We start from the raw sequence: 22333 nt of genomic DNA on the forward strand, positions 1-22333 counted from the left end.
ATAGTTTTCGCCAACTTTTTGTTAGCATTTAACAAGAATACTTGAATTGCACCATTCTCATCCTATCTAATAAGTTTTTATGCCGCTTTGTATTTTGTATTTACCCTGTGTGGGTGGAACATTGTTTTTTACCTATTACTTTAACCTCAATAAAAAATACTTTTCAAAAAAAAAAAAAAATCCTCAGGACATGTCCCCCCAGTACCCCCGATATTAAAACAGCTCTTGTCTGCTGATTTCCCTTCATTTTTCATATACTATTACATATTACCAGTTAACCCTATCAAAAATGAGATTTCACTATACTAGGCCCATTTACTCACTCAATGGTGGAGACTTGAGTTGACTAATAGATATATGTTTGGAAATCTTGTGCTTCCTATCATTTTCATTATAAACTTACAAACTAATCTCATAACTAATTATTTTCTATATCCAGCTCCATATGTAATGTATATTCTTTGCTGTTGTAAATGGACAAAAAAGTTATATATTGTATTTGCCAAAAATCTCACTAAAAAATAAAATTAAAAAAAAAAACTGCTTCATGCAGTTTTTTTATTAAAAAATAAAAATTCTACAATTTTTATTTTTTAATAAAATAAACACAACTGTATTTTGGGGGCATTTGGGGCACATTTATTAAAATTAACCAGAGATCTGATCTCTGGTTAATTTTATGAGCGGTAGCAATAACCAGCCACTTGTAATGGCTGGTTATTTATTGCACACTCACAAATGGGCGAATTTGACCGTATGCAGGCACGCAATAAATTAGCCCTCCCCTTGTAATCTAGCCCTTTGTATATTACAAAAATCCAACATAAAATGCAGAATACAACATATATAATCCCATAGTCATGTTGCATACAATTACATTCAACAAACCTCCTTAAAAAATTCCCTAGATGGTGCACTTATTTCCAATAATGCTTAACTCTTTCATTACTAAACCCCTTACATTTTCCACAAATACCGCCCTCTAGTGAAATTTCAGTAGTAAGCAGTTAAAATACAGAGATCATTAGTTTTCAAACCTGTCCTCATGCCTCCCTAACAGGCCAGATTTTCAGGATTACCTTGGATGAGAGCAGGTAAAATAATTATGTTTATTAATCAGATGATTTTTTCACCTATGCTCTAGTTCAGATATCCTCGAAATCTGGCCTGTTAGGGAGGCCTGAGGACAGGTTTGAATACCAGTGACTTAGATCGAAAAAATACATAATTTCAATGAAACCCTTAGAAAAATACTGTCCAGTCTATATCTCTGTTTAACCCCAATGGGTACAACGTCCCTAACGTAAAGATCCAAAATGCTTCTCTCTTTTTAATTATTAAGATGTGTATAGCAAAATCGTATACATACTAAGACTCTCAGCATTTGAAAATATGTTTTGATTAACAATGTTTCAGGGATAGCTCCCCTTCCTCAGAAACATCACAACTTTTTTTAAACAATATTTGCTACTATTGCTGCCTGTATGTCTCTACATGGCCAAAACTTAGGTACTGACATCCATATTTGGTGGATATTGAAAATATTTTCTCTAGTGGATCTAAAACTAGGCACTGGGTTATTTTTTTCATAAAATGGTTAAAGTCCACGAGCCTTGACATGTGGGATTCTCCTGGCCATTAGAAGAAGGCAAAGATACCCAAAATACTAAAAGCTTTTAATACCTACCACCTCCATGCATAGCTCAGTCTTATCTTTTACCTCCACAGGAGAAGGTAGAGAATTAAGGTGCTCCAGATTATTCATGTAAAGGGGTTCTCAGACCTATGTAAGATCCATTATTCCCCTGCAACAGCTAAGTTTTGGTCATAGGGGTGTATGGAGTACTGGGTAGTGACACTATATTTCTCTATGGGATTTAGTCACAAGCCTGACACAGGTGTTGGGGGAACCTGTCTTATAGTCTCCTCCTGTTGGGTTGTTGTACTCCTTGTAGAGATTCTCTGCTGTTGTTTGCATAGCACTGGATAGGCTCCCTACTAGACGCAGGCTGTCTGTAGCTGGGTAAGTACAGTAGAGTGGGAGCTACTCATGTATGTACAAGAGCACTCACATAGCCCACATGTACAGTACATTTCTCTCTTATGGTGTGATTCATTAGTTGGCCTAATCTCTGAAGAATCTTCTGCTAAATATATTCAGGACCACCTAAAATTGCTTTATACTGTTAATTCCTTCATATGTGATGGATATATTACTTGTATTAATGCCAAGAATATGGCGTTTGCAGTACTAAACAGAAGAGCCCTGTGCTTAAAAACGTGGTAAGCAGGTTTGGTCTCTAAAAACAGTTTTTTTGTCTCTTCTTATTCTCTTCAAACCTGGTTTGGATGCAATAATTTACATGGTTACATTAAGAAAGGGTGTTTTTCAAAACAAAAGATCTAAAGGAAAGAGCAGATCTGTAAGTCATTTTTGTTTCTTTAATTTCTCCAAAAATTGCAAGCCCCCTTTATCTTCCCAAAAACCTAAGACTTGCAAACCTTCTTGGAAGTAAAGGGACTTCCTGGAATAAATCTAAACAAAACAAGTCATCCACCAATTCTAAATTCAGGTGCAGCTCTGATCTCGATTTTTTTTCTGGTAAGGGGAAGATTGAGCATTTTTCACAAGGCTTGGTCTCAATCGATTCAGGATCCTTGGGTTTTAATATAATATCTCAGGTTACAGAATAGTTTTTCAGACCAGACTTCCTCAAGGAAGGTTCCTTTTGTTTCACGTTCCAAAAGATCCTTCAAAGGCAGCAAACTTATTTCAGTGTGTACAGGACTTGAAACTTATGGAAGTAATAAAGCCTGTCCCAGTTTCAGAACTGGATTTTATTCCAACCATTTTATTGTACCGAAAAATGAGGGCATTTTCAGACTTTTATTGAACCTAAAGACTATAAACAAGTTTCTGAGAGCTACAAAATGGAGACCTTTTTATACAGCAGGGTCAGTTTATGACCACAACAGATCTGAATGATGCCTACCTTCATATCCCTATACACAGGAATTATCATCAATTCCTGAGATTTTCATTTTATTGCAAACAACACCAAATAGTTGCCCTTCTCTTCAGTTTGGCTACAGCTCCCAGAGTATTGACAAATGTGTTGGGAGCCTTGTTAGCTGATGGTACAGCAGCTTGGGAGCGACGGATTAGTCTCACGGAAACCTATGCTGATCACCGCAACTAAGATGCCTGATACTGACGCATGCGGTCCGAGATCTGCAAGTGCCCATGTCCAGCCCTACTACACCCCTACTGAGGATCCATCTGGGGCCTACTGGTCTATTCCAGGGGGGACATGGCATCCATTACTGAAGCTTATCAATGAGGGCTACGGAGTCTGCAGAGGACGATTACAGTTAACCCCACTGTATAAAACCGGGGTAGGCTAAACTCTATTAATTTAAGTTGCATGGCAGACTATTATTCAGGCAAACCTTATGACGTTCCATAAGTCTTCTTTGCAAACTAACACTCAAAATTTTGGGGGGTATTACTGTGTTAAAGTGCACTGCCCTCATGCACCTATACTGTGTTTCTCTGCTCAAGTCCTCTCCATTGCAAGCTAGAATTAACTCTTTCTCATCTGGGTGCATATTACCAGACTTTAACTTTTCCACTTTGGCAGGATAGATGACTTATCAGCCAAAAGCACACAATAGGGGTTCTGTTTACCAATAATCAAACCGGTTTTCACTTATAATATGTCCTATGCTTCCCTAAATACATCTCTGTCTGCTAGCTCCCACTTTGTAATGCCAGACTAGGGTGTATTATGTTGTATGTTTTATTATCGCTATTATGTTGGTAATACCCCCTATTGCTTTAATGGGTTCGCAAATAATTCCTTTGTAGCCTAATGTGGTTGAGTCTGTATGTGTGAAACAAGTTTTCTTTACCCCCTTTTTTTAAGGCAGTTTTCCCCATGCTTTTTAATCGTTAAGTTTGGTTGGAATATGTGTATATACTCACCACAGAGCTAGATAGGACTGTATACCCCAGAATAGATTTAGGTGCTAGGGATCTGTGAACTTATGTATTTTATGGTTAATCAACTGCACCTTTCACGGACTGGGTTTAGCATAGGCAACTAGTTGATGGTAGTGCTAATCCCCACAAATTGAGTCAAATGTTCCTCCCAGTTTTAGCACCTTCGCATACAGGTTATAAATATATCTCTTTTATAGGTAGCAGTCTCTCCCAACTAGCCCAAGCCCTATATTTTCTAGGGATATGCTAGGTTAAGGAATGACCCCTTTATTTTATTTTCTATGTATGTTCCACTCTGCAGCCTCTATTATTAACCCTGATAACAGCGCACAACATGTGGTATACTCATACTCAAATATACTGATATTATGACTGTATTTTTCTTTTACAAAGCTGGATATTAATATTGAATAATCAATAACTGCATTAACCTGTATATTAATTGTTATGATACTGGGCAAGCTTATGTACAACAAAGGTTAAATAACATGTATCTGCTTTGCTTTATTTCCCACAGAAGCCTTCCTAGTCCTTAAATCTCCTCCAATAGTACAATCCAAATTTCCGCTGTCCAGAAAGTAGCCTATTTAGTTTGTATCCAATCTTCACAGTCCCTTAGTTTTCTTTTCTAGAGGGTCCAAAAGTGGCCATATATTATCAAATACCCGCCCCCGTTATTTATCACGTAATAAGTCGAAAGTCCAAGAGTGACTTAGCGTGCCAAAGGGGGTATAAGAACCAAATATAGTTAATTAGAGATGTGAATTTTTCTGGGTCATTAATATTTATTTCATTCAGATGTTGATGTTGCAGATACTGTTTTATCAAATATTGTCTAACTAGTGTACTAGCGACCTGCTTCATTTTAGCTACCTGTATGTTACACAGATGTTCGGGTCTCCAATGTGTCTGTTTTTATCATTTGTTTGTCAACAAGCGATATGTACGATATGTGTGACATGGTCATATATGTATCATGACCCTGCATATCATCTCATTGTAATGTCTATTGAAACCTCAATAAAAACTTAAAAAACAAAAAAAGTAGCAAGCAGATTATCTCAGTCGACAATCTCTTCATCCCAGAGAGTGATCCCTCAACCAGGAGGTCTTCAAACCGATTGTCTCAAGGTGGGCCATTCATAAATAGACCTTATGGCCTCACAAACGTCCCAGGTATTGTGCTAGGTCCTGGTAGATGTTCTAGTAGTTCCTTGGATGTTTTACCTAACTTACATTTTTCCTCCATTTCTGCTTCTTCCAAGAACAATAACTTGTATCAAGAAGGAGCATCCTGAATGCTTCAGTCTGGCGCCGCAGGACTTGGTATACAGATCTAATACAGATGTCCAATGTTCTACCATGGACCCTTCTGCAGCATCAGGATCTCTTAAAGTTGCAGTTTTCAGTGGCACTCTTTAGAGTTCCAAAAATTCTTCAGTTTTTTGCAAGTTTAGATAAAGGTTTGTCTGATAAAGTTAATTAAAGTGTAAAATCTCAGCTCTTTTTGTTTATACCACAGAAACATAGCCAAGCTTCCAGAAATTCAAACCTATATTCAAGTTTTAGTTATAATTTGGCTGGTAATCAAGCCAATTTCTCCAGCCTGGAATCTAAATTTGGTTTTTCCTTTTGAGCCTTTTCATGATATAAACTTTAAGCTTTTCTTGTCTAAGGTATTGTTTACTTTAGCAATATCTTCTGCTGGGAGGGATTCTGAGCTGTCTGTCTGCTCTGTCTTGTGACTCCCCTTACCTTATTTTTCACCAAGATAAAGCTGTGCTACAGACTCAGTATTGCTTTCAACCTAAGGTGGTATTTTCTAAAAACATCAGTCATGAGATTGCTGTTAACTTTTTATGTCCCATTCCTACAAATTCTAAAGAGATACTTTTTACACATTCTAGATGTAAGTATGTTTGAAGTTTTATTTGCAAGCTACTAAGGATTTCAGACAATGTTCTACCTTATTTGTCTATTTCTCAGGTTCACCACAAAGGTAAAAAGGCTAGTGCTGTCACTTTAGCTTCTTGGCTTAAGCAGTTGATTCATAAAGCATACTTGGTGGCGGAAAAGTCTCCTCCTGAATGTATTAAAGCCCATTACACTAGATCAGTTTTCTTTAATTCAGCCTGACTTGACCCATCTCCCCCAAAAGTGTGGATGATAAACGACATAGCTGCTTGCCGCTCACTATGTGGTTAGTTTGGAAGGTTACATCGGCGACCAATGATTGAAAGCCGGGATCCTAAGATGTTTTGTGGGTTAGGTGTCATAACACAGATATATACATGTATTTGAGCCTGACTAGCCATTATATTAGCGTTGGTGAATTCCATTGTAAACACTCTATGGGGTGTCCTCCAGAATCCCAATATTTGCATGTGGTCTATTTATTGTGTTTCTCAGCTATACGAGGTTTGGATCTGACAACATCTCCCAATAACAGTTTTGGCTGCTATGTGAGACTGCACATGCTCCGTGATGAGTGGCCTAGGGCTTTTGGTTATCCTCGACCAGGCCCGTGAGGCTGTTCCCCACAATATAGGGGTAATATATACAATTAGCAACCCAATGATTTTACAAAGAGGGTTATAGTCATGGCATAGGATTTTATCTCTTATCTTCTCTCTTATCAAGTTACTTTTAAATTAATTTCTTACTATAAAATTAGTGAGCTGTTATCTTTGATGGTAAATATGTGTTTTTATCCTGATTGCCACTTGTTGATGTCACTCAATTATCTTGATTGTGAGAGTGACAGATATGACACAGGATGTTGTATTTAATTTAAGTTTCCCATTGATATTTTTTGTTGAATTATTTCCACCACTGAGATCAGGACATTGCGCTTCACTAGTCAATACTATAAAGCTATGCCAGTTGGATAATAATAATGTTAACATTTTTCCTATCATCCATTAATTTTTTTTATCACTATTCATTTTGAATCTCTTATAGTGCTGCTCTAGTTGTCATCACAACATGTTCTTGGTATATGGCCATAAGCACTGCTGCCAACACACTAAATCAAATCAATCCGACTTTTGATACAACTTCATTATAATATCATAATCGCAATAAGCACTGCTGCCAACACACTAAATCAAATCAATCCGACTTTTGAGTCAAAACGTGGTTTAGAAAGGAGCGCCAAATCTTGGCGAGGTCTGGTGCGGTATAGGTGTGAAAATATGGTATTCTGTCTGAGAAATTGTATAGCGCTATAGCTCAGCTACAATTATGGTAGTTGTGCTGTATAGATGTGTAGGTTTTGATATCTAGATATAAGATCTAAGAGTGGCACAGTTGATACATAAAAGCATTTAATACATATTAAACATATAAAACAAGGGTGTCGTTTAAAATATATTTTAACAGAACGGCAAGAAATAATGTGTAAAAACACATAAACACATAAATATCTATAAAAACACGCGTGTTTTGCTTTTTAGCTGTATGTATAATGTCTCATAAAATTCGTCTCATATATAGTTGTGTTGGCATAAATCTGAAAATAATAATAAACAATAAAAAATAATAAAAAACAATAAAAAGTAAATAATGTCCAATAATCCCTTCTCAAAGTTAAGAGATATATAAAAAAAGGTTAAGTAGTGTCCAAAAATCCCTTCTCAAAGTTAAGAGATATAAATAGATTTTACATGTGTATCCAAAAAATAAACTGTCCAAATTTAAGTGTTGTCCAAAAACGTGGTATAAATGAATAGTGCAAATCCAGCAGATTCAAAAGTTCTATTAAAAAAGCTTTGCAAAAAACATTTCAAAGAGACATTTAAAAAACATCAAAATGAAGGTAGAAAAAAAGGTCTATCAAAATATGGTGACAAAGAATAATCCGTGAAGTCAATCCAAAATAGTGATAAAAATAAGTCCAAAAAAGATGTAAAATATCCAAAAGATAAAAAACAAAAAATAAATGATTAGTATGTGCACAAACTAGTGAGAGTGATCCCAAAAAGGGGGCTTATGTGGAGGGGTTATGTTTCCATGTAGAAAAATTATTTGCTGTATAAAAAGAAAAAAGAAAAAATAAAAATAAGCAAAAATACAAAAATATAAATAAAAATAATCCTAGGGAATCTTCAAACCCTGAAAATAAAAGATAATAACAATAGTGTAATACTGTATTATAATTCAACAATCAAGGAATAAATAGCTCACCATAGCTCTGTCAACGCGTTTCGGCCCTCAAGAGAGGCCTTTATCAAGACTATAGTATGGTGTGGGTGAGCTGAAGACTTTATACCTTTCTCTAACCAATCAAATTGCATTGAAATTGCGCCAAATTTTTGCGCCAAAATTTCGCGCCAAAATTTCGCGCCAAAAATGTGGTACCGGAAGTGTTGAGCCGGAAGTGCTCATCTGTATATAAAAAAAAAAAAAAAAAAAAAAAAAAAAAAAGAAAAAAGAAGAAAAAAAAAAAAAAGTTCACATTTGTCTCTGTATCATTTAGATAAGGCTTTTATTTAGAATTTGTCTATGTCTATGTTTATTAAACATTGTCTATGTTGTTCCTAATGTGTTTATTCGTGTTATGTGCCTTAGTAGTTAGCTGTGGGGTCAAATGTTATGGTTTGCCGGTGTTTTTTTAACCGGAAATGGCCGCTGAGATGTAAACATCCGGTTAAGCTATATCGGATGTTATGGGTGAGGCGGAAGTGGTATTTACTCTGTACCAATCAGATCCGGAGGGGCAGAAAGCAGTTATCCCACATGTAGAGCCAGTTTTACAACTTGGCATGAAATATATGACAAAATACCGGTACGTTTCTGAACCGGAAGTAGCCGGAAAAAGTAAGATACTTTAACATCCGGTAAGATTGAGCCGGATGTTGCACCTTACCGGTCATGGTTAAACCGGAAGTGGTGTGTATCCTAGCCTATTCAAATTCAAAGGGACAAAAAGTGTTAACCTTGGTATTTGTCTAGTGAACAAAATCAATGTAGGGATCACGGTACAGAGAGTGTATATTGTAAAATACACAGTTTATATATATTGGAAAATATATATATATATCGAAAAATACATAATCTAATAAATAGAGATCTAAAAACCTTAAAGGAACTTTTGGAAACTTTCTAAAAAACTTTTTAGGATAAAAATATAAAAGATATGTAGTATAAAGAAAAACTTTTTTACAATGCATCTATGATTGGTTAGAAAATCTATAGAAGGAGTACATTTGTATCAACCTGTATTCTCTTTTTGTCATGTGCAATATTGGGTATTGGAAGTCTTATTTTCTATCTAAATGTGCCTGGTATAAAAATTAGTTAACCGTGTGCGCACTATGATAGGAGTTTTTTGAAATCTGATGTGGATGTGAAGGAAACTTGTCTCATACAAGTATATGAATGTATTTATGTAGATTGTGAGATCAATGGGTACTTTTATCGATCTAATTGATTAGTTGTCTTTTGGGGAATTGTGAATTTAAATTTGTTATGAGGTGTAATCATGTTGTTGGTATTGGGATTATGTTACCTCTATACACATTTTAAATTGTGTTTATATTCTTATGAAGAGTCAGGCTTCGGTTACTTTCTAACTTATTCTGTTAGATATTTCCCAGATGGAGAGGTTGCTAAGTCAAGTGTCTCTTATGCTGTTGACATATTATGGGATCATATCTTGTTAATATTATTGGCATCTCATATGCTGTTGACATATTAGGGGATCATATCTTGTTAATGTTATTGGCATCTATATAGTCTCTCTGTTTGTGTAATAAGGTTTGTTGGAACTCATCTTATGGCTATTTGAGTAGAGCAATAAAAATAAAGATGATTAGATTGGCTTTAGAGATCCTAATATAGATCTTTGTGTGGATCTATGCAGGACATCTTCATTAGATATATTTTGTTCTTGTCATGTCATATATTGACCTCGTTATGTTTTCTTTATTGTTTTCCTTCTGTATGAGGGCAGCAGTGTTTTCCGAATAGATATTCAGAAGTCAAATTTATGTGTGTTTCAAGCTTAAAAGATGTGAGAGGTCTTCCTTGTTGTTCAGACCCTTCGGGTAGAGACAATCCAGCTCAAATATCCATCTGGATTCCGCGATTAGGAGCTTCTTTTCATAGTTGCCTCCCCTCCAATTAGGCTTTACTATCTGGATACCATAGAAGTTTAGATCCTTGATGTTTCCTTTGTGTTTAATAGAAAAGTGTCTATACAGTGCGGTGTCTGTGCTGCCATGTTCAATCTGTAGCACATGTTCCCGTATTCTGTCTTTTAGGCATCTCGAGGTTTGTCCGACGTATTGTAGTCCACATTTGCATTGTATTATGTAAATTACCCCCTTGCTGCTGCATCTGATCAGATCCTTTATTTCATGTTTGATACTGGAGTTGTGCGGTGAAAAGTTTTTGATTTTCAAGCCTCTCTTACACGCCTTGCAGCTCGGGCATGGGAAAAAACCTTTTATGGGTTTCCCGGATATATCTCTCGTCTGAGGTGTTGTTGGGCGTGGAATGCTAGGAGATAGAATGTTCTTAAGGTTATCTGATTTTCACTAGATAAATTTCGGTCTGTTGATGAGTGTTTCGCCAATTGTGTCATCATCCTTCAGTAGATGCCAGTGCTTTTCTATTATTTTCTCGATGGTTCTCCTGTTTTCGCTGTACTGCGTGATAAAGGCAACCTCTATGGAGTCGGTGTTCATGTCTCTCCTAATTCTCTTGTCTTTATACTTGAGAAGTTCCTTGCGATCCTTTTGCCTGACTTCTTCTATATCTTTGTGGAGTTTTTCCTCTTCATATCCTCTCTCAAGAAAGCGTTTTTTCAGTTCTTCCGCCTGGGTTTCCCATAAAATGGGGTCCGAACAGTTCTTTTTCAATCTTAGTAACTGTCCCTTTGGTATATTCTCCTTCCATTTGAAATGATGGCAGCTGTCCCTGTGGACATAGTTGTTACAATCCACAGGTTTAAAAAATGTTGAAGTCTGAAGTTTCCCATTTTTGATGGTAATTCTTAGATCGAGGAATGTGATTTCCTTGTCACTGATCTCGTAGGTAAATTTCAGGTTGTTGGTGTTGTTATTCATAACCCTTATAGTGTGTTCTAAATCTTCTTTGGAGCCTTTCCATATCAGGAGGATGTCATCTATGTACCTGTAGTAGGAGACTAGGTCCGCGCCGGCTGGGCACGACTCCCAAAATATGTGTTCCCATTTGCCCATGTAAAGGTTCGCATAGCTCGGCGCGAACCTAGTCCCCATGGCGATGCCGCACAGCTGTCTATAAAATTTCCCATCGTGGTGGAAATAGTTGTGCGTTAGAATATAGTTAATCCCTTCCAGAATGAATGTCTTCTGTAGTGCCGGCACTGTGTGGTCCTTCTTGAGAAAGTACTCTACAGCTTCTCGACCTCCTTTGTGTGGTATGCAGGTATATAGGGAGGTGACGTCACAGGTGGCGAGTAGGTAGTTCTCTTTCCATTCTGTATTCTCCAGACTGTTCAGAATCTGTGTGGAATCTCTCACATACGATGGTAGTTGTGTCACATATTTCTGTAAGTTCTTATCTAGATATTCAGACAGATTACTGGTTAGAGACCCTATGCCGGATATGATGGGTCTTCCCGGAGGGTTGTGGAGGGTCTTATGGATTTTCGGGAGGTAGTAGAAGACGGGAGTGATGGGATGCTCCACGCTTATGTATCTGAATTCTTTATGGTTCAGTATTTTGTTGTTATGTGCCTCTCCTAGAATCCTGTCCATTTCCTTCTTGAAACCATCTGTGGGGTTGTTCCTCATAATTCAAGAAGGAAATGGACAGGATTCTAGGAGAGGCACATAACAACAAAATACTGAACCATAAAGAATTCAGATACATAAGCGTGGAGCATCCCATCACTCCCATCTTCTACTACCTCCCGAAAATCCATAAGACCCTCCACAACCCTACGGGAAGACCCATCATATCCGGCATAGGGTCTCTAACCAGTAATCTGTCTGAATATCTAGATAAGAACTTACAGAAATATGTGACACAACTACCATCGTACGTGAGAGATTCCACACAGATTCTGAACAGTCTGGAGAATACAGAATGGAAAGAGAACTACCTACTCGCCACCTGTGACGTCACCTCCCTATATACCTGCATACCACACAAAGGAGGTCGAGAAGCTGTAGAGTACTTTCTCAAGAAGGACCACACAGTGCCGGCACTACAGAAGACATTCATTCTGGAAGGGATTAACTATATTCTAACGCACAACTATTTCCACCACGATGGGAAATTTTATAGACAGCTGTGCGGCACCGCCATGGGGACTAGGTTCGCGCCGAGCTATGCGAACCTTTACATGGGCAAATGGGAACACATATTTTGGGAGTCGTGCCCAGCCGGCGCGGACCTAGTCTCCTACTACAGGTACATAGATGACATCCTCCTGATATGGAAAGGCTCCAAAGAAGATTTAGAACACACTATAAGGGTTATGAATAACAACACCAACAACCTGAAATTTACCTACGAGATCAGTGACAAGGAAATCACATTCCTCGATCTAAGAATTACCATCAAAAATGGGAAACTTCAGACTTCAACATTTTTTTAAACCTGTGGATTGTAACAACTATGTCCACAGGGACAGCTGCCATCATTTCAAATGGAAGGAGAATATACCAAAGGGACAGTTACTAAGATTGAAAAAGAACTGTTCGGACCCCATTTTATGGGAAACCCAGGCGGAAGAACTGAAAAAACGCTTTCTTGAGAGAGGATATGAAGAGGAAAAACTCCACAAAGATATAGAAGAAGTCAGGCAAAAGGATCGCAAGGAACTTCTCAAGTATAAAGACAAGAGAATTAGGAGAGACATGAACACCGACTCCATAGAGGTTGCCTTTATCACGCAGTACAGCGAAAACAGGAGAACCATCGAGAAAATAATAGAAAAGCACTGGCATCTACTGAAGGATGACGACACAATTGGCGAAACACTCATCAACAGACCGAAATTTATCTATAGAAAATCAGATAACCTTAAGAACATTCTATCTCCTAGCATTCCACGCCCAACAACACCTCAGACGAGAGATATATCCGGGAAACCCATAAAAGGTTTTTTCCCATGCCCGAGCTGCAAGGCGTGTAAGAGAGGCTTGAAAATCAAAAACTTTTCACTGCACAACTCCAGTATCAAACATGAAATAAAGGATCTGATCAGATGCAGCAGCAAGGGGGTAATTTACATAATACAATGCAAATGTGGACTACAATACGTCGGACAAACCTCGAGATGCCTAAAAGACAGAATACGGGAACATGTGCTACAGATTGAACATGGCAGCACAGACACCGCACTGTATAGACACTTTTCTATTAAACACAAAGGAAACATCAAGGATCTAAACTTCTATGGTATCCAGATAGTAAAGCCTAATTGGAGGGGAGGCAACTATGAAAAGAAGCTCCTAATCGCGGAATCCAGATGGATATTTGAGCTGGATTGTCTCTACCCGAAGGGTCTGAACAACAAGGAAGACCTCTCACATCTTTTAAGCTTGAAACACACATAAATTTGACTTCTGAATATCTATTCGGAAAACACTGCTGCCCTCATACAGAAGGAAAACAATAAAGAAAACATAACGAGGTCAATATATGACATGACAAGAACAAAATATATCTAATGAAGATGTCCTGCATAGATCCACACAAAGATCTATATTAGGATCTCTAAAGCCAATCTAATCATCTTTATTTTTATTGCTCTACTCAAATAGCCATAAGATGAGTTCCAACAAACCTTATTACACAAACAGAGAGACTATATAGATGCCAATAACATTAACAAGATATGATCCCCTAATATGTCAACAGCATATGAGATGCCAATAATATTAACAAGATATGATCCCATAATATGTCAACAGCATAAGAGACACTTGACTTAGCAACCTCTCCATCTGGGAAATATCTAACAGAATAAGTTAGAAAGTAACCGAAGCCTGACTCTTCATAAGAATATAAACACAATTTAAAATGTGTATAGAGGTAACATAATCCCAATACCAACAACATGATTACACCTCATAACAAATTTAAATTCACAATTCCCCAAAAGACAACTAATCAATTAGATCGATAAAAGTACCCATTGATCTCACAATCTACATAAATACATTCATATACTTGTATGAGACAAGTTTCCTTCACATCCACATCAGATTTCAAAAAACTCCTATCATAGTGCGCACACGGTTAACTAATTTTTATACCAGGCACATTTAGATAGAAAATAAGACTTCCAATACCCAATATTGCACATGACAAAAAGAGAATACAGGTTGATACAAATGTACTCCTTCTATAGATTTTCTAACCAATCATAGATGCATTGTAAAAAAGTTTTTCTTTATACTACATATCTTTTATATTTTTATCCTAAAAAGTTTTTTAGAAAGTTTCCAAAAGTTCCTTTAAGGTTTTTAGATTTCTATTTATTAGATTATGTATTTTTCGATATATATATATATTTTCCAATATATATAAACTGTGTATTTTACAATATACACTCTCTGTACCGTGATCCCTACATTGATTTTGTTCACTAGACAAATACCAAGGTTAACACTTTTTGTCCCTTTGAATTTGAATAGGCTAGGATACACACCACTTCCGGTTTAACCATGACCGGTAAGGTGCAACATCCGGCTCAATCTTACCGGATGTTAAAGTATCTTACTTTTTCCGGCTACTTCCGGTTCAGAAACGTACCGGTATTTTGTCATATATTTCATGCCAAGTTGTAAAACTGGCTCTACATGTGGGATAACTGCTTTCTGCCCCTCCGGATCTGATTGGTACAGAGTAAATACCACTTCCGCCTCACCCATAACATCCGATATAGCTTAACCGGATGTTTACATCTCAGCGGCCATTTCCGGTTAAAAAAACACCGGCAAACCATAACATTTGACCCCACAGCTAACTACTAAGGCACATAACACGAATAAACACATTAGGAACAACATAGACAATGTTTAATAAACATAGACATAGACAAATTCTAAATAAAAGCCTTATCTAAATGATACAGAGACAAATGTGAACTTTTTTTTTTTCTTCTTTTTTCTTTTTTTTTTTTTTCTTCTTTTTTTTTTTTTTTTTTTTTTTTTTTTTTTTTTTTTTATACAGATGAGCACTTCCGGTACCACATTTTTGGCGCAAAATTTTGGCGCGAAATTTTGGCGCAAAAATTTGGCGCAATTTCAATGCAATTTGATTGGTTAGAGAAAGGTATAAAGTCTTCAGCTCACCCACACCATACTATAGTCTTGATAAAGGCCTCTCTTGAGGGCCGAAACGCGTTGACAGAGCTATGGTGAGCTATTTATTCCTTGATTGTTGAATTATAATACAGTATTACACTATTGTTATTATCTTTTATTTTCAGGGTTTGAAGATTCCCTAGGATTATTTTTATTTATATTTTTGTATTTTTGCTTATTTTTCTTTTTTCTTTTTTCTTTTTATACAGCAAATAATTTTTCTACATGGAAACATAACCCCTCCACATAAGCCCCCTTTTTGGGATCACTCTCACTAGTTTGTGCACATACTAATCATTTATTTTTTGTTTTTTATCTTTTGGATATTTTACATCTTTTTTGGACTTATTTTTATCACTATTTTGGATTGACTTCACGGATTATTCTTTGTCACCATATTTTGATAGACCTTTTTTTCTACCTTCATTTTGATGTTTTTTAAATGTCTCTTTGAAATGTTTTTTGCAAAGCTTTTTTAATAGAACTTTTGAATCTGCTGGATTTGCACTATTCATTTATACCACGTTTTTGGACAACACTTAAATTTGGACAGTTTATTTTTTGGATACACATGTAAAATCTATTTATATCTCTTAACTTTGAGAAGGGATTTTTGGACACTACTTAACCTTTTTTTATATATCTCTTAACTTTGAGAAGGGATTATTGGACATTATTTACTTTTTATTGTTTTTTATTATTTTTTATTGTTTATTATTATTTTCAGATTTATGCCAACACAACTATATATGAGACGAATTTTATGAGACATTATACATACAGCTAAAAAGCAAAACACGCGTGTTTTTATAGATATTTATGTGTTTATGTGTTTTTACACATTATTTCTTGCCGTTCTGTTAAAATATATTTTAAACGACACCCTTGTTTTATATGTTTAATATGTATTAAATGCTTTTATGTATCAACTGTGCCACTCTTAGATCTTATATCTAGATATCAAAACCTACACATCTATACAGCACAACTACCATAATTGTAGCTGAGCTATAGCGCTATACAATTTCTCAGACAGAATACCATATTTTCACACCTATACCGCACCAGACCTCGCCAAGATTTGGCGCTCCTTTCTAAACCACGTTTTGACACATATTTTCTAAAAGTGGGCACCTGGGGACCCACTATAGACAGGAGCTATAGGTCCACACTTTCAGCGCTGTAAGAAAACATTGAATCAATCCGACTTTTGATACAACTTCATTATAATATCATAATCGCAATAAGCACTGCTGCCAACACGCTAAATCAAATCAATCCGACATTTCGCAATTCTGGTCAACAATATTCATAGGTGCAGTTATTGAACCGTGTTGACCTTAAACTGCCACAATCGATTGTGGCAGATGAGATAAGTTTAGTTAAAACACAGGATAGGAAGCTGACAAGATAGTACTTGCTAATGAACAGAAGCGTGGGAGTTTCCCCACCTACTCCGCTCCATAAAGAATATGAGTGGCAATTTTGATTCATTATTTACACAGGGACACCCCCCACTTTGGTTGTTCACTAGGATACAGCTACACACTAGTGTGAGGCGGGTTTTAGGTGCTGCAATCAGCTTACTACAATACCATGTTCTGTGATAAAGGTCAGTGTCCAGTTAAATATGTAATAAACTATACACCCAATGCTTCTATTTTTAACTTGTTAGATTGCAGCTACACAGTGTGACAGGCATCACCTATTGTACCGTGTATGCAATAGATCTGTTCAGTACGTATCATAATCTGCTACCACTAATACGTTTGACATTGATAAAACAGGTTAGCATTCCTCTGGTCTGATCAGCATTGTATGCAAGAGCTTACGGTATAGATTTTCTCGGTATAACACTTTGACTGTGTACATGATTAATAATATGTCTATTATCCAGTGGAGTGATTGTAACGTATTTTCTGCACAGGATACTCTTGATAATTGTTTTTAATTGTTTGTAAGGGTCACTTTTTGGATGGGTATTGTATGCTGATATGTTTGTGAATGGTATGACATCACTGTGTTTATCTGGGATTACTAAGACAACATGCAGTTTGGGCGCAATTCTCACAGGGGAAGGGACTTAAGGTTTTTTATTAAGTTTGTGTTTTCCTGCATTTCTGGTTGGTCTGAGGAAGAGGAAAATATCCCCGAAACGTCACCTTCAATAAAGGATTGATAAACATTTTGAGAAATCCAGCAAGTGTGGTCTGTATTACACATATATATATATATATATATATATATATATATATATATATATATATATATATATACAGTGGGGCAAAAAAGTATTTAGTCAGCCACCAATTGTGCAGGTTCTCCCACTTAAGAAGATGAGAGGCCTGTAATTTTCATCATAGGTATACCTCAACTATGAGAGACAAAATGTGGAAACAAATCCAGACAATCACATTGTCTGATTTGGAAAGAATTTATTTGCATATTATGGTGGAAAATAAGTATTTAGTCACCTACAAACAAGCAAGATTTCTGGCTCTCACAGACCTGTATCTTCTTTTTTAAGAGGCTCCTCTGTCCTCCACTCATTACTTGTATTAATGGCACCTGTTTGAACTTGTTATCAGTATAAAAGACACCTGTCCACAACTTCAAACAGTCACACTCCAAACTCCACTATGGTGAAGACCAAAGAGCTGTCGAAGGACACCAGAAACAAAATTGTAGACCTGCACCAGGCTGGTAAGACTGAATCTGCAATCAGCAAGCAGCTTCGTGTGAAGAAATCAACTGTGGGAGCAATAATTAGAAAATGGAAGACATACAAGACCACTGATAATCTCCCTCGATCTGGGGCTCCACTCAAGATCTCACCCCGTGGGGTCAAAATGATCACAAGAACGGTGAGCAAACATCCCAGAACCACACGGGGGGGGACCTAGTGAATTACCTGCAGAGAGCTGGGACCAACGTAACAAAGGCTACCATCAGTAAAACACTACGCCGCCAGGGACTCAGATCCTGCAGTGCCAGACATGCCCCCTGCTTATCAAGTACATGTCCGGGCCCATCTGAAGTATGCTAGAGAGCATTTGGATGATCCAGAAGCGGACTGGGAGAATGTCATATGGTCAGATGAAACCAAAGTAGAACTGTTTGGTAGAAACACAACTCGTCGTGTTTGGAGGAGAGAGAATGCTGAGTTGCAACCAAAGAACACCATACCTACTGTGAAGCATGGGGGTGCAACATCATGCTTTGGGGCTGTTTCTCTGCAAAGGGAACAGGACAACTGATCCGTGTACATGAAAGAATGAATGGGGCCATGTATCGTGAGATTTTGAGTGCAAACCTCCTTCCATCAGCAAGGGCATTGAAGATGAAACGTGGCTGGGTCTTTAGGCATGACAATGATCCCAAAGACACCACCCGGGCAACAAAGGAGTGGCTTCGTAAGAAGCATTTCAAGGTCCTGGAGTGGCCTAGCCAGTCTTCAGATCTCAACCCCATAGAAAACCTTTAGAGAGAGTTGAAAGTCCGTGTTGCCCAGCGACTGCCCCAAAACATCACTGCTCTAGAGGAGATCTGCATGCAGGAATGGGCCAACATACCAGCAACAGTGTGTGACAACCTTGTGAAGACTTACAGAAAACGTTTGACCTCTGTCATTGCCAACAAAGGATATATAACAAAGTATTAAGATGAACTTTTGATATTGACCAAATACTTATTTTCCATCATAATTTGCAAATAAATTCTTTCCAAATCAGACAATGTGATTGTCTGGATTTGTTTCCACATTTTGTCTCTCATAATTGAGGTATACCTATGATGAAAATTACAGGCCCCTCTCATCTTCTTAAGTGGGAGAACTTGCACAATTGGTGGCTGACTAAATACTTTTTTGCCCCACTGTATATATATATATATATATATATATATATATATATATACATATCTGTGTACAGATGTATTTATACATGTATTTATGTATTTACAGACATATATAAACATATAAACACATAAATACATATGTATACATATATTTAAGTGCACTGAAGCCCTTTACAGTCAAGTAGGTGAAAACATGTAAAATCATATTTATGCAATATTCATATTAAATAAAGTGTTTAATTGTGTATGTACTGTAAATATTTCACATTCCAATGTTCTTCATATAAGGGAATATGTTCTATGTATTTACAAGTAGATATTCCTATATATATTTGTATATTGAAAAATCCAAATGTCGGGTTAGCGCACTTGGTTAAACACGATTGGGTTTGTGTGAGTAATGGTGTTAGTTTTTTCCCACTTTACATGCTCCATTGAAGTCTATGTGGGAATACATTAACGAGGTCGCGATATTCGGACTTCGGATTTTTGCGCGCAGCGGGTTAGCACTTGTGCGAAAATGTTTTACTTTAAACTTGTAATATGTGTACTACCCAGACGCACACAGAAAATGCCTCTGTCTAGAGGAGCTATTTTGTGCTAGAATACAAGTGGCGTACCATTTAGTGCTCCCGCTTGAGCTAACTTCCGGACTTCGAATATTGCTTCCGTGTTAACACATTCTCCCCCTAGACTTTAATAGAGAGCATAGAAGAAAAAACTAACACCCAGGAGGAGTTATTAATATTTCACATTCCAATGTTCTTCACATACAGGAAAATGCTATTTTTATTCTAAATACATATTTCAATATGTAGATATCTGTATATGACTATAAGTATACCTGTATATCTATTCCTATAGATACATATGTATAGATATCTATTTTATATTAACGTACGCACATTTATATATATATATATATATATATATATATATATATTACAAATTAAAAATGTAAAATATGCCTAACGCAATTCATGTTATCCTAAGGCGCGTTATTGAAATATTACATATAAAATATTTCAAAATAGGAATAATTATTAAATATTATTTTAGATACTGTAAAATATATATATATATATATATATATATATATATATATATATATATATATATATATATATATATATTCGATGGATTATGTATAATTTTTTACAGTATCTAGAATAACATTTAATAGTAATTTTTATTTATATTTTCTATGTTCTTCACATTTAATTTTTTTATTTTTATTACTAAATGTATATTTCCATATATACGTGATAATGTTAATGTGAAATTGATATCTATACCTATATATATCTATAGGAATAAATATACAGGTATAGGTATAATCAGATATACATAGAAATATGTATTTACAATAAAATAACTTTGTCCTGATGTTAAATATGTACAGTAAATACACAGTAAAACACATTAATAAATATTAGAATGGAATTATTATTTATGCACATACAAAGATATATTTTATAGCCCTTTAGATAGTGTTTATATGAGTGCAACAGTTTATTTCATTGTATTTATTTATGTGTTTTGTTTTGAGCTCACTATTCTTTACACAAGGTTTTCAGTCACGCTAACTTGTCAAGGGTAAATGACGACTGAGCTTGCGATCGTATTTACTTTCAACTTGAAATATTTCCATTGTGTGCAAAAACTCGAAAAACAAACAATATCACTTGCACTCAAAAGATAGCGCACCACTTGTAATCTAGCCCTATGACAGTTGAGAAGATCTTATGTTTGGGTGACTGGATGATGATGAATAATTTGGCTGAGATACAACATTTTATGAAACTATTATGTCTGTTCTTTCAGAGCATGAAGTAGGACAGAGTTTGGTTCATGAAGAAGAGTCCATGGATATTGGATGCATTGCTACAGGTAATTGCAAGGGCAGAGGACTGAGCCTATACTGCACTTGGATCAGCTCACAGCTGGATTTTGCACCTTGAACTTTTTCTTAAATTAAAGCTCATCCACAAGCCTCAATCTCTGCTCCATCTTCCTCTGAAAAAAATTCAGTCATTTCACCAAAGAGCAAGCACTTATTTCTTAGCATGTCACTTATCCTGAGACTATAAGGTTAGGAGTTACTGGTTCTTTAGGTTAATGTCTCTTCATCTTTGTAAGATATGCATTTTGTAGGTCAACCATTTTAACAACTATGACAGTCTGCACCTTCAAGATCCAGTAAGTAATTTTTTGCACTTGGGCAACATAAATATATCTTCTTTAGGGTCACATAGCAATGGTTTCCTGCGTTTACAGGGGAAGGGTCAGAGACATAAGTTAAAGATGCGTAAGAAGCTAGACTTGCACAAGGGTTATCCCTCTCAGTTGCAGTAGTGCCAGTTTCCTCTCACTTGGGCGGCAATGCAAAAGAGTGGATCACATAGACCTTATTTACTGTTGTGTGGTCTACTCCATGTATTTGCTCCTGCATGTGCACCTAAAACCACAGGTCAACAAGAAAATTAAAAACATTAAAAGTATGTTAATATCTCTGAGTTTTTGAAGGGCTACAAACATAAGAAACTCTGCAAAGTTGGTAAGGGCCCTGAGAATTTAAAATGACATGACACTTATGAGTAATAGCTTCATTGATTTAGAGGTGTTGCATCTTGCTACTAAGAATACAGGCTGGATCAGATGCTAAATGTGCTAAATGATGCAGACATGATAGATCTATATTTTTTACTCCAAAAGTACAGATCGGTTTCCTCCAAAACTCCATATCATAATACCTCCATACTGCACCTTTGTGCTTTACATAAATACTGTCTAACTGAAGTCTTTCTCTCTTTGGCACATCCAGGTTTGCAGTTCCAATGACAGCTCCTGTATTTTGTAGACATGGTCATGAGTGTTGAAAGTTCAATGATGGGAAGTGTGACAAAGGGACATTTTTTTTCTTTTGTCACTCAGGAAGCATTGGGTAAATTTGCTGGATGGGAAGCTGATCATAACAAAGACATCCTCACCACTGGGGATGGACACCCTTAGCTGCTACAATATCTAAGTTAGGCAGTGCCTTTCTAGCTGTTCGAAAGTTTTTGGTTCCTGTTAATTACATGCTTAGCGAACGCCCTAATATATCACAAATGGATAGTGTACACCTTTGCCAGATGAGAGGTGGTTTGCATGGTTTAGAACAAGT

Source organism: Bombina bombina, chromosome 1 (genome assembly GCF_027579735.1).
Source record: "Bombina bombina isolate aBomBom1 chromosome 1, aBomBom1.pri, whole genome shotgun sequence".
NCBI lineage: Eukaryota > Metazoa > Chordata > Amphibia > Anura > Bombinatoridae > Bombina > Bombina bombina.